At 48.1% G+C, this 13,333-nt stretch overlaps 1 protein-coding gene across 1 annotated transcript in view; it reads left to right on the top strand.

Moving 5' to 3' along the window:
* The window catches only part of LOC131096399 (zinc finger protein 345-like), a 356,657-nt gene that overhangs the window by 300,887 nt on the left and 42,437 nt on the right, over positions 1-13,333 (top strand). The window lies entirely within an intron of this gene.

Here is a 13,333-nt window from a genome sequence, read left to right as displayed (position 1 = left end):
TATGCCACTGGTGAAATTTTCATTGTGACTGTTTGTGCTGGCTTAGGGCAAATTTTGGGAGGAAATCTCCAGAAGGGGTCCGTCTAGAAAGCAAGTTCAAATGGCCCCTCCCCCTACTAGTTCAGGAAAAGACTTCCCTTGAGAAAAGTGAAAAAAAACCCAGTTTTTTTAACGAGTAAAGTATTCACAAACATGAAAAATGAATAATATTAAATCAAACCTCTGACAGTGGTGAAGAGATGGCAAATTCAGGAAGTCCTTTTTGTGGGTTGTAGTTTGCTCACTCGGTCTCTTCTAAGTCCCTCTGGCGCTGGAATGCAGCATCCCAGAGCTTGGTGGACCACAGGTGTGAGCTGCCGGTGTTTGTCTGGGCTTTCAGTCCAGAACAGGTTTAAACAGTTCCAAGAAAAAGGAAAGCCACAGTCCAAGGAACTTCGCTTCCTAAGCTAGCTAAAACCAAATTGCTAGACCTGGGCTGTGAAGGCATCGGGAAATTTCCAAATCTGGGCACTGGCGGTCCCAGCAAACACATGAGCTGGATGATGCTGGTGCCAGAACCTGCAGATTTCCAAATTTTGGCTTTCTGTGCCAGCAAATCCCCAGACTTGGGCTGTGCCAGCACCAGGAAGTTTTCAGATCTGGGCGCTGGCACTGCCAGCCAACACCAGATCTGGGTGGTGTCATTTCCAACGACAGAAATCTGCCAGATGTGGGCTCTGCTGGCACTGAGAAATTTCCAAATCTGGGTTCTGGTTACATGAAACACAAGATGTGGGGGCAGTGCCAGACCTAGTAGCAGGAAGCTGCCACAGGTTTTGGATTTCTGTGCCAGCAAATTGCTGCACTTGGGCTGTGTCAGAATAGGGAAATTTCCAGATCTGGGCACTGGCAGTGGCAGCAAACACCAGGTCTGGGCACCTGTATTGGCATCAGGAAATTGCCAGATTTTGGCTTTCTGTGCCAGCAAATTGCTGGACTTGGGCTGTGCCAGCACTGGGAAATTTCCAGATCTGGGCACTTGCCCAGCAAACACCAGACCTGGGCGGTGCTGGTGGCAGGGCCGGGAAGCTTCTGGGTTCTGGCTTTCTTTCCAGAAAATTGCTGCATTTTTTTCAGCCAGGTTTTGCTGGCACTGAGAAATTGCCAGATTCTAATTTCCTGTGCCAGCAAACTGCTGGAATTAGGCTGTGCAGGCATCTGAAACATTCCCGATCTGGGTACTGGCAGTGTCACCAAACATGAGATCGGGTTGCTGTAGGTACCAGGTCTTTGCTTGGTTTTGACTTTCTTTGCCAGCAAGTTGCTACACTTGGGCTGTGCCAGAATAGGGAAATATCAAAATCTGGGAACTGGCAGTGCCAGCAAACACCACATTTCAGGAAGGACTGGATCTGGACCTGTTCCCTCCCTGCCCACCTCCCTCAACAAGGTGCCAGAGGGGCTGGAGAGCAGCCAGGCAGAAAGGGACCTGCAGGGACTGATGGACAGCAGGCTGGGCATGAGCCAGCAGTGTGCCCAGGTGGCCAAGGAGGCCAATGGCTCCTGGCCTGCATCAGGAATGGTGTGGCCAGCAGGATCAGGGCAGGGATTCTTCCCCTGCACTCAGCACTGCTTGGGCAGCGCCTCAAGTGCTGTTTGTAGTTCTGGTGCCCCCAATTTAGGAAGGACATGGAAGGGCTGGAGCGTGTCCAGAGAAGGGCAACAAGGCTGGAGAGGGGTCTGGAGCACAAGGGCTTTGAGGAGTGGCTGAGGGAGCTGCTGAGGTTGTTTATCCTGGAGGAGAGGAGGCTCAGGGGAGACAAGGTGGTGTCAGGGCACAGGTTGGACTTGATGATCTCCATGGCCTGTTCCACCCTTGCTGATTCTGGGATTCTCTGAAACCACCCTTGGAGCAGTTGCAGGAGGAGCCCTGGGCCTCCTCTTCAGAAGCTCCAGCAGCCCAGGTCCCTCAGCTTCTCCTGCCAGCCCCAAAGCCCCTCCTGTCAGTCCTGCAGAGCCTCTGCAGCTCCTCCTCACTGCCCAGAACAGGGAGCCCCAGAGCCAGACACAGGAGCCCAGATGTGTCCCCCTGGCCTGGGGTGCCGCTGGCAAGGGAGCACCAGGAGGCACTGCAGGAGCCTGCAGACAATTGATCTGAAGGCCAAACCTCCTTAGCTCCTTCTGAAAGAGCAGGAACAGTTCCTCATTGCAATGAGGTGGAATGCTGGGCACCACAGCTCCAGGTGAGGACTGGACACAAGTTTGCTCCCACTGAGTGCTGGGATGGGTTCTGCAGGAGCTCTGGGCTCCTGTGCTTGCCAGCCACAATGAGGAGAGAAGGAGCCAAGTGCACTGATGTGGGAAATGGATATCTAGAAATCTTTTAGGGCCTAGTAGAATGCCCACAGAGTATGAATCTGTATATAAACCTTGAGACAAGAAATGCTAACTTAAAAATGCCATGGAATAGGACAGATATTGTTGAGAGAGAAATGGACGTGAAAAAAAGTTCCAAAAGATGGCCTTGCAAATAAGATTTTGGAAAAACAGAGCTATGAAAGATGCATTGTAGTGAGACCCACGAGGGGCAGTTTTAATAATTGGCTTTAAGGCATTCACAACGTGGCATGGCAAAAGGCTGATAGACCAAAAAAACTAATTATAATGTATTATAATTAGGAAATAGTTGGCTTCTGATTGTGATGGCGTGAATTATAACATCTGTATTGTCTCACCCTTCTCATAAGACTGAAAATTGAATAAAAGTTTTTAAAACACCTCTCAGTGTCCCCATCTCTAGGTCAAGAAAAGAGTATTATCCAACACACTGAAACACATTTGCCTCGAGCATAACCCAGCCTGGATCAAACACACTGCAAGGTTTCCCCTGTGGCCCATGTCTCGAAACATCAGGTCTGCTGTTTGACAGCTCAGGTTGGTTTGGTGTCAAGGAGTTCCCTCAGAAATACTGGGTTTGTCTTCCTCTGTGCCTTCCCCTCAGCAGCCTTGGGGATGCTCCTGTGTGAAGCCATCTGTCTCACACAGTCTCAGACAACTTCAAACAGGATATTGTGCAATAAATCATTTCCTCTGAAGTGTTCCAACAACCCCTTTCCAGCAATAGGAAATTATTACTGATAGATGAAAGTGGAAAACCCCCAACAGTTTATTAACAAACAGAATCCCCCCATGACATGCATTCCAAGAAGGCGCCGGGGTCTCTCTCGGAAGAACAGGAGCTGTCACGGAGCAGTTCCAGCAGCTGATGGAAGCTCGGGGACTCATCCGGCGTCGGCTTTCTCCCATGGCAGAGCTCCATGGAGCGGGCAGGGCAGTGAAGCAGCTGGGCTGGAGCCCCTCGCTGCCTTTTCTCCCCGGCATGGCTCAGCTCACAGACTCTCGGGCTGGGAGCGGGGCCGCTCCGCTCCTGCCGGCACTGTGTCCCTGGGCTGGGACAAACAGTTTCCTGCCAGGAGAGCCCTGCACACTGCTCCACAGATCTTTCATAAAGGCCCAAACCAACTCCAAACACTCTGTCAGCTGCAGCTTTTCACAAAGGGCTGCAGCAATCCAGGACAGCTGCAAGTGAGTGTCGGAAGGCTCTTGTCTTGTTCCTGACAGCAGAATTCTTGATGATCTTGTGCAGTTTTATTCAGTAGTAACATGAGAGCTGAGGTTTTTTTGTTAAAATATTTAATGCTGAGTAACAAGCCTTGGGAGCATGAGGTACAGGACTGATGTGTGAAAGCATGAGCATATCCTCCAAAGTGGCCAGTTAATTTGTCCATTTTATTACTCTTGTATTTACTCCACACTAATAAGGAAAACCAAGCTCTGCTTGGAGGTAAAACAGGCATGGGATACACTCTGGTCCCTCGCAGGCTCCGCAGGGCTGGCAGTGACACAGCAGGCAGTCTGCTTCATTGTGAACCACTACAGAGCTGCATCCCAATCTGGTTTAAGTAGTGTGGTATTATTAAGAGCTCCTTTTCTGCATGAGATACAAAAAGGAGATCCCAAATGATCTTCATGCAAGCATGCAGTAAAGAACTGCTCCTGCTATCCTAATGAAGCTTTTGCTTTGGCAATTACACTCTTCCCATTCATCTTTTGATGCAGACACCTCAGGTTTTCCCCTACACCCTTGCAGGGCTGGCAGTCGCTGTTTCCCAGTTCCTGTTCTTCCCTAGAGATGGTGCAGTGGCTGCTTTGAAACAAAAAGCCCTGGGATCTGGGCAGCTTGAAGGAGCATGAAATGCTAACTAAGTGCTCATATTGGTAACACCCAGGTCTGCACTGCCCAGTCCTCTGCAGCAGCAGCAGCAGGACCATGCATCATTCCTGTTGGTGGATGTTCATGTTTCTCATGTGAAAGAGCAATGACTTTGAGGAGGGACAAAAATGCCCCTCTCCAAACAGTGGGTGTGCAAGGAGATGTGAAGTTTCACAGCCTTTTCTAGGATATTTTAGAAAGATCTAAGAGAATATTGTGGCATGGGGTAGGTCCCTAATTTTGTCTCCAGAGGAATCCCCACAGGGCACATTCACTCTGCTGCTGATGGCAACCCCAGAAGCTCCTGGACCAGTTTTCCCTGCACTGTGCCACCCTGCCTGGGCTTTACTAGGCCGGGACTAGATCCAGAGCCAAGCAAGCACGGGCAGCCGGGTGATATTGTGTAACATCAGAAGCTGGCAACCACGAGGACTTTGCTGCCAAAAGGTTACAGTTTGCACCGGGCCCAGAAGTCTTTTTCCCTAAGGCAAAGCAAATTGAAATGTGACGTTTCAAAGCTTCCAATGACTATGAAAGGAAACTGCAGAATAATTTCTGGAAGGGCAGCATTGTCAATGATCATGCCACCCACCAATAGCTGGAGCTGAATCCAGAATTGCTTCTTCCAGCTGTGCAGGAATTCATTCCACTGGCAAGCACTGGTCCATGGGAACAAATGATCCCCTAGCTCTGGGCTGAATGGCAGCCAGGCTGCAGTGCAGATCTGAGGAACCCTTGTCACTTGTTATTGGCATCCCAGTGCACTCATCCTTCTGCAACCAAGGGGCAAACAACACAGCTGCACTGCTGTCCCGGGTAAATATATATACGGGTGATTTTGCGAAAACAGTGCATCATTTACCAGTGAAATACATGACCTCTTCTTTCTTCTTACCTATGGAATTGTGATTGAAGGCACCTGTGAGCCAGATCTGTGGGAGATTGCAAAGGAGCAAAGCTTTGGGATTTGGGCACACTTCTCTTGGTTTCTTTGCTCGAGCCTTTGGTGAGCACGGAACACACCATGGTAGAAAACCTTTGACTAGACAGGATCTTTTGGATCCATTGTCCCCCAGACAGGTCAATGTGTGGCCCTGTTACAATGACAAGTTGAAAACAGCAGCACAAATGACACAAAGAAAAGATGGCCAAAGAGGAAGAGGAGAGGCCCATTGAGGAAAGGATGTGGTGAGACACTGGCACACCGAGTGAGCTGCACTCCCATAATCTCTAGGCTGGCAGGTCCTGGTCTCACATTCTCCTCTTGGTTTTTTCAATTTTGTTTATTTATTTACTTTTTTTCATCATCAAAATGAAATATATAGAATTAAAAACATGTCATCAAAACTTACAGACAGAATCAAAACACATTAGTTCAAAACTACATCTAAAGATCAGAACATATGTACATCTGTAACTATCAAGCCTAACGCATCAATCCTATTCTTCAAACACTCTCCATACAGGCGGCAACTTCTTCTTGAGCTTGGAGGAAAGAGAGCTCTTCTGGATGGGAGGCGAGGACTTTGTGGGTGAGAGAAGTGTCCCAAGGAAACTTCTCGGTAAGACAGTAACCAGTCAGATCTGCAAAATGGAGACACAAAGTTTAACAGAGGCCACCATGCAAACCTAAAGCATCTGAAGCTCCATATTTCATGGGACACATTTCCTGGAGATGTGTAAACAGCTGCACAGGGAAACATGCTCCTGCTGGCAGACACTGAGGCAGGCCGGGGCAAACCCTGAGCCACTTGCCCAGAGCTGGCACAGGCCCAGCCTGGCCTCGGGGCTGCCCTGGGACAGCAGGGAGCCCAGAGCCCTGTGCTCCCCAGGAATGGCTCAGCTGCACATGCACCCTCCTGCTCCTCTGCCTGCCCCACAGCTCAGCAGCCCCACAGCTCCAGGGGCACTGGCAGCAGCACAGCTCATTGCAGGGGCACGTGCAGGGCACAGCTGTTCCCTGGCAATGTGCACAGCCTCTCTGGGCTGCCACAAGACCCTTCCTGCCAGCAGAGATTGGCCCAGCTCCCCCCTCACCTCTGCGTGAGGCTGAGCCATGATTGCCTTCACCTTGTCCTCAACCTGGAGCTGCTTCAGGCCCCCCATGCCATGAGTAGGAAGGGCAATGGAGAGACCAGGGGCAGATGCACACCACAGAGACCTGCAGCAGGATTGAGGCTCTTTTCACCCATGTATCCCCAAATCTGCAGAACTTTGGAAAACAACAAATGCAGGGAAAACACGTTGTGGGCTATGAAATTGCAGAATATCCAGCAATGCAGCCTGTTTCTTCTGTGGGGCTTGGCAATGGATCCATCTGAATGTTTTACCCTATTGCAAAGCTGAGGAAAGGGTGGCAGGCAGTTTAGCCAGGCTGTCCTGTTCTAGAGAGTGTCTCTTGGGAACTATCAGGCCCAGCACCAACATTTAAGGCAGCATTTGCTTCAACTGTCCCATGGCAGTCAGCCTGTGAAGGTGCCTGTAAAGTGATTCATCATCTCAAGGCTAAGATGAAACATCAGTTTGGATAGAAAGTAGAGCTCTAAGGCCATGACAGTCATACAAGACTCCTTTGGCAGGAGCTGCACCTGCTGTGCAGGCTGTGCCACACCCAGCAGATTGTCCCCCATGTGCTCCATGGGGGCAAGGGCCCTCTTCATTTCTCAAGTTAGTGGCATCATGAGGAGACGTGGTTTTCCCAGGGCCTCTGTGGTTAGCACTGTGAAATACCAAACACTGCTCACAGCTGCAATTGCAATTGTCCCTCTGCCCACAAAACACAAGGCTCTATCCTTGGCCTTTGCAGGCACTTTCCCTTCCCCATCAGTCACCACATCCAGGAAAATCTGAGAGACTGGGAGAACTCCAGGGAGCAGCAGGAAGCTGAGTGAGAGGAGCTTTAGTTTGGATATCAGGAAAAAGGGTTTTTCACCCAGAGGGTGGTTGGGCACTGGAACAGGCTTCCCAGGGCAGTGGTCACAGCACCAAGCCTGACAGGGCTGAAGGAGCATTTGGACAGCAATCTCAGGCACTTGGTGTGACCCTTGGGCTGTTCTGGGCAAGGCCAGGAGCTGGACTCGATGGTCCTGATGGGCCCCTTCCAACTCCCCATATTCTGCACTTCTGTGATTCTGAGAAGTAATGGGCTGCAGGAGGGCAGAAATAGGTGACAAGAGGACAGAAGTGAGGTTGGTTGGAGAATCAAGTCACTGAGTTCAGAGAAGATGCAGGATACAGGACCCTTCCCTCCCAGCATTCCCATTCTCTCTCTCATCCCTTCTCCCTCCCACACACACAAAGGTGAAGAACATCACTAAAAGAAGAAGAACCTACTTGACTCCCATGTCCATGAGAGCAGTCACTGCTCCTGCAGGAGTCACATTCTCCACCATGATCCCCAGGCTCTGACTGGCTGCTTTCTGAACAAATTCTGGGGAGTTGGACACCATCTGGAGAAGGACCCGAGCGACCTCATCCACCTCAGAGTCCATGTCCTTCTTCAAGGTCACAGAGAGCTCTCCCAGAGTGACAATGGCAGAGCAGGACACCTTGGAACCGAGGTTGGTCACCTGGGGAAGCCATGAGGGGAAACATAAGAATCACCTTGAAAAGAAAACCAGTTGCCTTCAACAGAAGTCCCAGGAAATGACAACACATCCCACTGTGTCCAGAGGAGCATACAAGGACAGGAAGAGCAGGAGAGCACAAGCACAGAAAGGCACTTACTCTGGCACCAATTTCTGGCTTCAGACCTGCTCACTGCAGGCGTAAATAAAAATTTCATTAAGTGTTCTACTTAACCCTTCTTAAATGTCCACATCTTTGTTTTTAGGCCCTTTTACTAGAAAATAAATAAAGAGCTGCTTCCAAATCATGAAGGCAAAAGTCATAAAGATAAAAGAGTCAGGTGCTCCTGTTCAAAAAAGCAACACCAGCAGCTGAAGCACTATGCCAGGAAACAGAAAACACAGGCTCAGGTCTACAGAATAATTTGCAGTGTTGAATTATAGCTTGGGCAGAGACTGGGACTCTGACAAATAACATCATTGGTATCTCAGTTTCTGCATTTGCACATTGCATTATGAAGGCACCACACTCAAAGATGAGTGTCAGATACCCGACCTGCCAGCAAATACAGCTGCATGTGCCCACAGATCCTACAGACAGCTGACAGACATTGGAAATATCAGGTCTAAAACCAGAAATGAAGGCAGACCCTGAGCACACATGGAGATGAACAAGCACATACCTACTCTACACACTGTGTATGAAGTATGGGGGACAATTCAGAACAATGTTCTCACCTCGCTGGTAACTGCCAAGCAAACCTCACCAAGTCTACAAAGCAGGACCTCTGAATGGGACCCAGCCAGGTGTTGGATGGTGAAGAGTCCCTCCTCCTTCAGCTCCCTGAAAGGCAGAAGACTGATTTTTCTCTCCACCGAGGCAGCACCCTCTGAAATGACCAGGCTGGCAGCTCAGTTGAACAATGGGAGGTGCTTTTCAAGAAGTGCTTAATGAAATCGTGGAACGCGTTGCCCCAGGATGCTGTGGCTGTCAAAAGCATTCACAAACCCAAGAGGCAAAGAGAGGGGTTTGCCAGACAAGCTCATGTACATCCCATCCAGCTATATTGGTAATTATTTCAGTGGTAAATATAGTTTTAGGTTATAACATTGTGTAAAACAGGAGCTATGTGATGTAAGATACTTTTTTAACTAGCTCAAGAAAGGGATGGGGTAATCAAGAAATTCTTTGCCCAGAGATGACAGCAACAGGACACCTAAAGCCACAAGAGAAGAATTCTTGCATCCTTATTGGAAAAGACCAACTTTCTTCCACCTCCTTCCCAGCTTTGAGGAGCCAACAGGATTAACGGGGAGAACTTGACAATAGGCAGAGAACACCCTTTTTTGAAAAGAATTTATGCATCATGTGTGAGATATATGAATATGCAACAGGCTATTGCTTTTAAGGGCTAATCCTTTGCTAGCCTGTGTGCTTTCGGGGCATAATTGCGCAGGAGGCACCAGGACTGTCCATATGCGTTTGTTTTTATTGTCCTTTACTGTTCTGACTCTGATTGTCCAAATTCTTATTATTCTAACTTCTATTACTATCTTAATAACCATTTTATTGCTACTAAACTGTTCAAATTTAAAAAGAAGGGATTGTTGTTTTTCTCAATGTGCTTTGAAAGTTGGGAAGACTCTTCATTCATCATCTCCAGAGCACACTGCCTTTGGCCAGCACACTGGCCCGTTTTGGTACATCTGTGACACTTCTAGTTGAGGCAGAAAGGGCAATGGCATTTGAAGGCAAAACCAAAGGAAGAATGAGGCAGCCCAAACATCTTGCGCAGATGCAGGCCTTCAGCTGTGACTGGAGAGCATTGGGGTTCCTACCACTTGGATTTTTATCCCTAGGTGCAATGTCTTTGCCTGGAGGAGAGCCTTGCTCAAGTGAGAAAGCAGAAAGGTCAGAGAGGGTGCTTGGGAAGGTCTCCTGTGGTGCAGACCTGTCAGCGCCTCTGAGGTGAGAGCGGGCCCGGCCTTGCCCAGGCTGGAGCCCCAGCAGAGCCCTGGCAGAGGCCGGAGCAGCCTGAGCCCCGGCAGAGGCAGGCTGGAAGGAGGCCCTTGGAGCTGCAAGAGGCAGCAGCCGGGCCCTGGGTGCCTCTTGCTGGGAGCGGGCGAATCCTCCGCCCTCAGAGCCCAGGTGGCAGCTGGCTGCTGCCGAGGGGAAGCGCAGCCGTGCTGGGCACAGCCCAGCCTGGAGGCCATGGCCGTCTGGAGTGTGCCCAGGAGCAGGGAAAGGCCAAGGGCAGCCGCGGGCCGCTGGGCTGGCTCAGGATTCCTCCTCTTCTGCCGGCTGCCCTGCACCTCCTGGCAAAGGCCTGCAGTGTGTGCAGCACTCTGGGCACCGGGGCAGGGAGCCGGGCTGCTCGGCAGGCTGGAGCACAGGGCAGCTCCTTCAGGCCCGGCACTTGTGCCAGGGGAAGCGAGGCCAGCGTGAGGCAGGGACAGCTTGGCAGGGCCCATCTGCAGGAGCCAGCGCCTCACGCAGCTCTGGGAGGAAGCGCCTGCAATCCTGCAGTTCTGCACTGAGCCAGAGCAAAGGTTTGAGGTGCAGAGTGTTTGGCAAAAATATTCAGGCCCACCAGGCCAGCCTGCTTTGTGCTCTGTGGTGCACAGCAAGCGCTGTGCAATGCAGCTCTGAGCTGCTGGGAGAGAGGCAGTCGGGGATGTGCCTGAGGTGAGTCTAGGAGTTAGCTGAAAATGGAATTAGGATAATTGAAAAGCACAGATGAGTCAAGGGGCCACCTGGGAATAGAATTGGGATAGTAGGAGACTGCATGTTTTAGTTAAGATTTTAAAATGAGGTAAGAAGCTAAGTTAGTAATACAGCTAGCAGCAATCATGCCCCTTAGTTAAAGAGTACCAAATATATTAGGAACGTAAAGCTAGGAGTGACAGGGATAGAGGAAGCAATTGTGAAGAAGCAGAGATCATAGAAATACCTTGCCTTAAGAATAATTGAACTGTTAGGAGAGGCTTGGACCATGAGCAGCAGGTCAAAAGGTCTTGCCAACTGGCCATGGGAGAAGAGTTCACCATGAGGAAGACTGCTTTCTTCCTCCCATACAACCACTCCCTCATTTCAAAATCCCACCGATCCAGTTAAGGGAATACAATTGCACAGCTGTAATAGATATTCAGCTGAAAAAAATGTGAAGCAGGCAGATAAGAATTATGTATTATGGGTCCTTAGAAACCCAATGTAAAACCTTTTCTGTAGAAATAGAGAGCAGGAGTCTGCAACTCCTTGCACGTGTCTTTGGAAACTAGTTCACATGTGTCCAGGGCTGAGATAAATACCCTTCTTTTCTACTATAATTAGTTGAAGAGTTGTTTGTCCATGCTTCAAGGGTTATGGTAGAGTAGTGAACTGATTTGGAAGGGAGCAGAAGAGTTTCAGCAGGCAATTTTTGGAAGAGATGGAAGGCTCTTGTGACTGAAGGGAAAGCTATTTGGAATGGAGTAATGATCCCAAAGTCCATACAATTGTATCTTTGTGTCTGAATTTAAATCAGAATGCTTATAGATAGCTTCATGCAATTTGTCTACAAATTTATCAAAGTCTTCATTCTTCTTTGGTGAATTTGTGTAAAAGACATAGTGTGTAACCCTTCTGGAAGTGCAAGAATAGCATTATATGCTAGTTGTTGGCTCATCTGCAAGACTTGATCAATGCTCTTAGCCTGGGCAGTGGCAGTAGCCCAGGGCCCTTTGCCAAGTAACTGTTGTGTTGTTAAACCATACAGAGGATCACCCTGCACTCTAGGTCTTGCTGCTTCTTGAGCACACTTTTCCTCCCAGCTTTTATGAAACATCACCTGCTGATAGGGTGGCATTATAAGTCATATCATGGTATGCACATCAGCTGGAATTAATGTGTTAGATGGAAAAATATACTGCAGAAGTGACTGTGCAAGTTGAGATTTTCAACCAAATTGTGAAATTACAGCTCTCAACTTTTCTAAAATCTTCCAATCAAAAGGTTTTCAAACTCTACTTGCAGCATTAGTTACTACAGGAAAGCTTTCTACATCATTTGAGGGAAAAGTCCCTTCTACAATAGCTTCTGGAATAACTTTTTTCTACTTTATTTTCTGAGCTGCTTCTATTTCAGGGTCACATTCCAACTCTAATTCCACATTCTTTACAGTGTGAGAGGGAGGATTTTGTTTAACTGTCTCGAATGTTGGCTCAGAGACAGAATGGAGGAGTTTTTGCAAGAGAGTGGCCATATTCAGCCAATGCACAATCCAGCCTGCTTGTAATAATGGACAATGAACACATTCACAAAGAATGAATTATGGACATATTCAGAAATGGGCTCAGTATATCCTTGAAAAAGATACAAGAAGAAGAGTCATCAGGACTCAGCAAGTTTGTCAGCAAGTTTAGGAAAGTGAGCCATCGGTGGGCCAGACAACCCCAGCCAGACGTGTGAAAAATTAGATGATCCAATCAGCAATCTATTTTAGACGTGTGAACAGCTAGGATTAACCAATCGTGTATTAGCTAGAGACACGTGGACAGTAAAGATTTATTATAAATAGAGTCTTTTTAGGAATAATAAATTTAGCTTCACTGGATCATATTGGTTATGTTGTGATGTCCCTGAACCTCCGCACCACGCACTTAAGGGTGGGTTGGTGTTGCCCATGAAATGTACACACCTGGGGAAGTGCCCCTGGCAGAGAGGGGCTGGATTGCCAAGGGAACTGCTTCCCCAGGAGCCCCCACTGAGACAGGTGCAAATGTCTCCATTTGACTCCCTGTGTTTCCTTCAGTCCTTGAGGCCCCTTGCCCTTGGCAGAGGGGCATGCAAAGGGAGAAGGCTGTGAAAAAGTACGAATTATGTTCTCTTGATGCAGAGTGTGATTTTATACACTCTCTCCTATGGTGCAGGCATTCTTCCCATAGAAAAGCTTTCCTTGTGTATTTGATTTATGTCTGCAAATGTTGATACGTAACTTTAGGTACCTGAATTTAGCCCATTTCTCCTATCACTTTAATTTCAGAAAATGTCAGAATTACAGATGTACGCATTAAAGTTTCCAAGATTTCTGTGCAACAGAAAGATGAGTAAGCAGTAGTACAGCTTAATCTACATTACCTTTAGCAGTTACCAAAGCAAGAAGGTATTTAGAAAAGTGTGCCTTCTTTCGGCAATATTACAAATAGATTCTTATATAAAAATTATAATATTAGAATACTGGCTTTACAGAAATATTAAAATGGATTCTATATGTGTGATGTTAAAGTTGTGATCTTTACAACTTTGTTATAAAGATATAGTTTTTATTTCTGTTGTTAATTAAGCTTAGAGAGCTCCCAAGGCCTTGAACATACTTGAGACTGATTTTGTAATAAACTATCTTTCAAAACTCTCTTTGGAAAGCAGAAGGTAGGAACATCAGTCATCTGTTGTGTTTGACTTTATTGTTATTTGAGATTGTAGTAAATACTGAGCATGAGCTGGGATGCAGATTGTAATTGCTCATCTTTCCAAAGA

The sequence above is a fragment of the Melospiza georgiana genome, unplaced genomic scaffold (genome assembly GCF_028018845.1).
Source record: "Melospiza georgiana isolate bMelGeo1 unplaced genomic scaffold, bMelGeo1.pri scaffold_29, whole genome shotgun sequence".
NCBI classification, from domain to species: Eukaryota; Metazoa; Chordata; class Aves; order Passeriformes; family Passerellidae; genus Melospiza; species Melospiza georgiana.
This window is presented reverse-complemented; position numbering and strand designations above follow the sequence as displayed.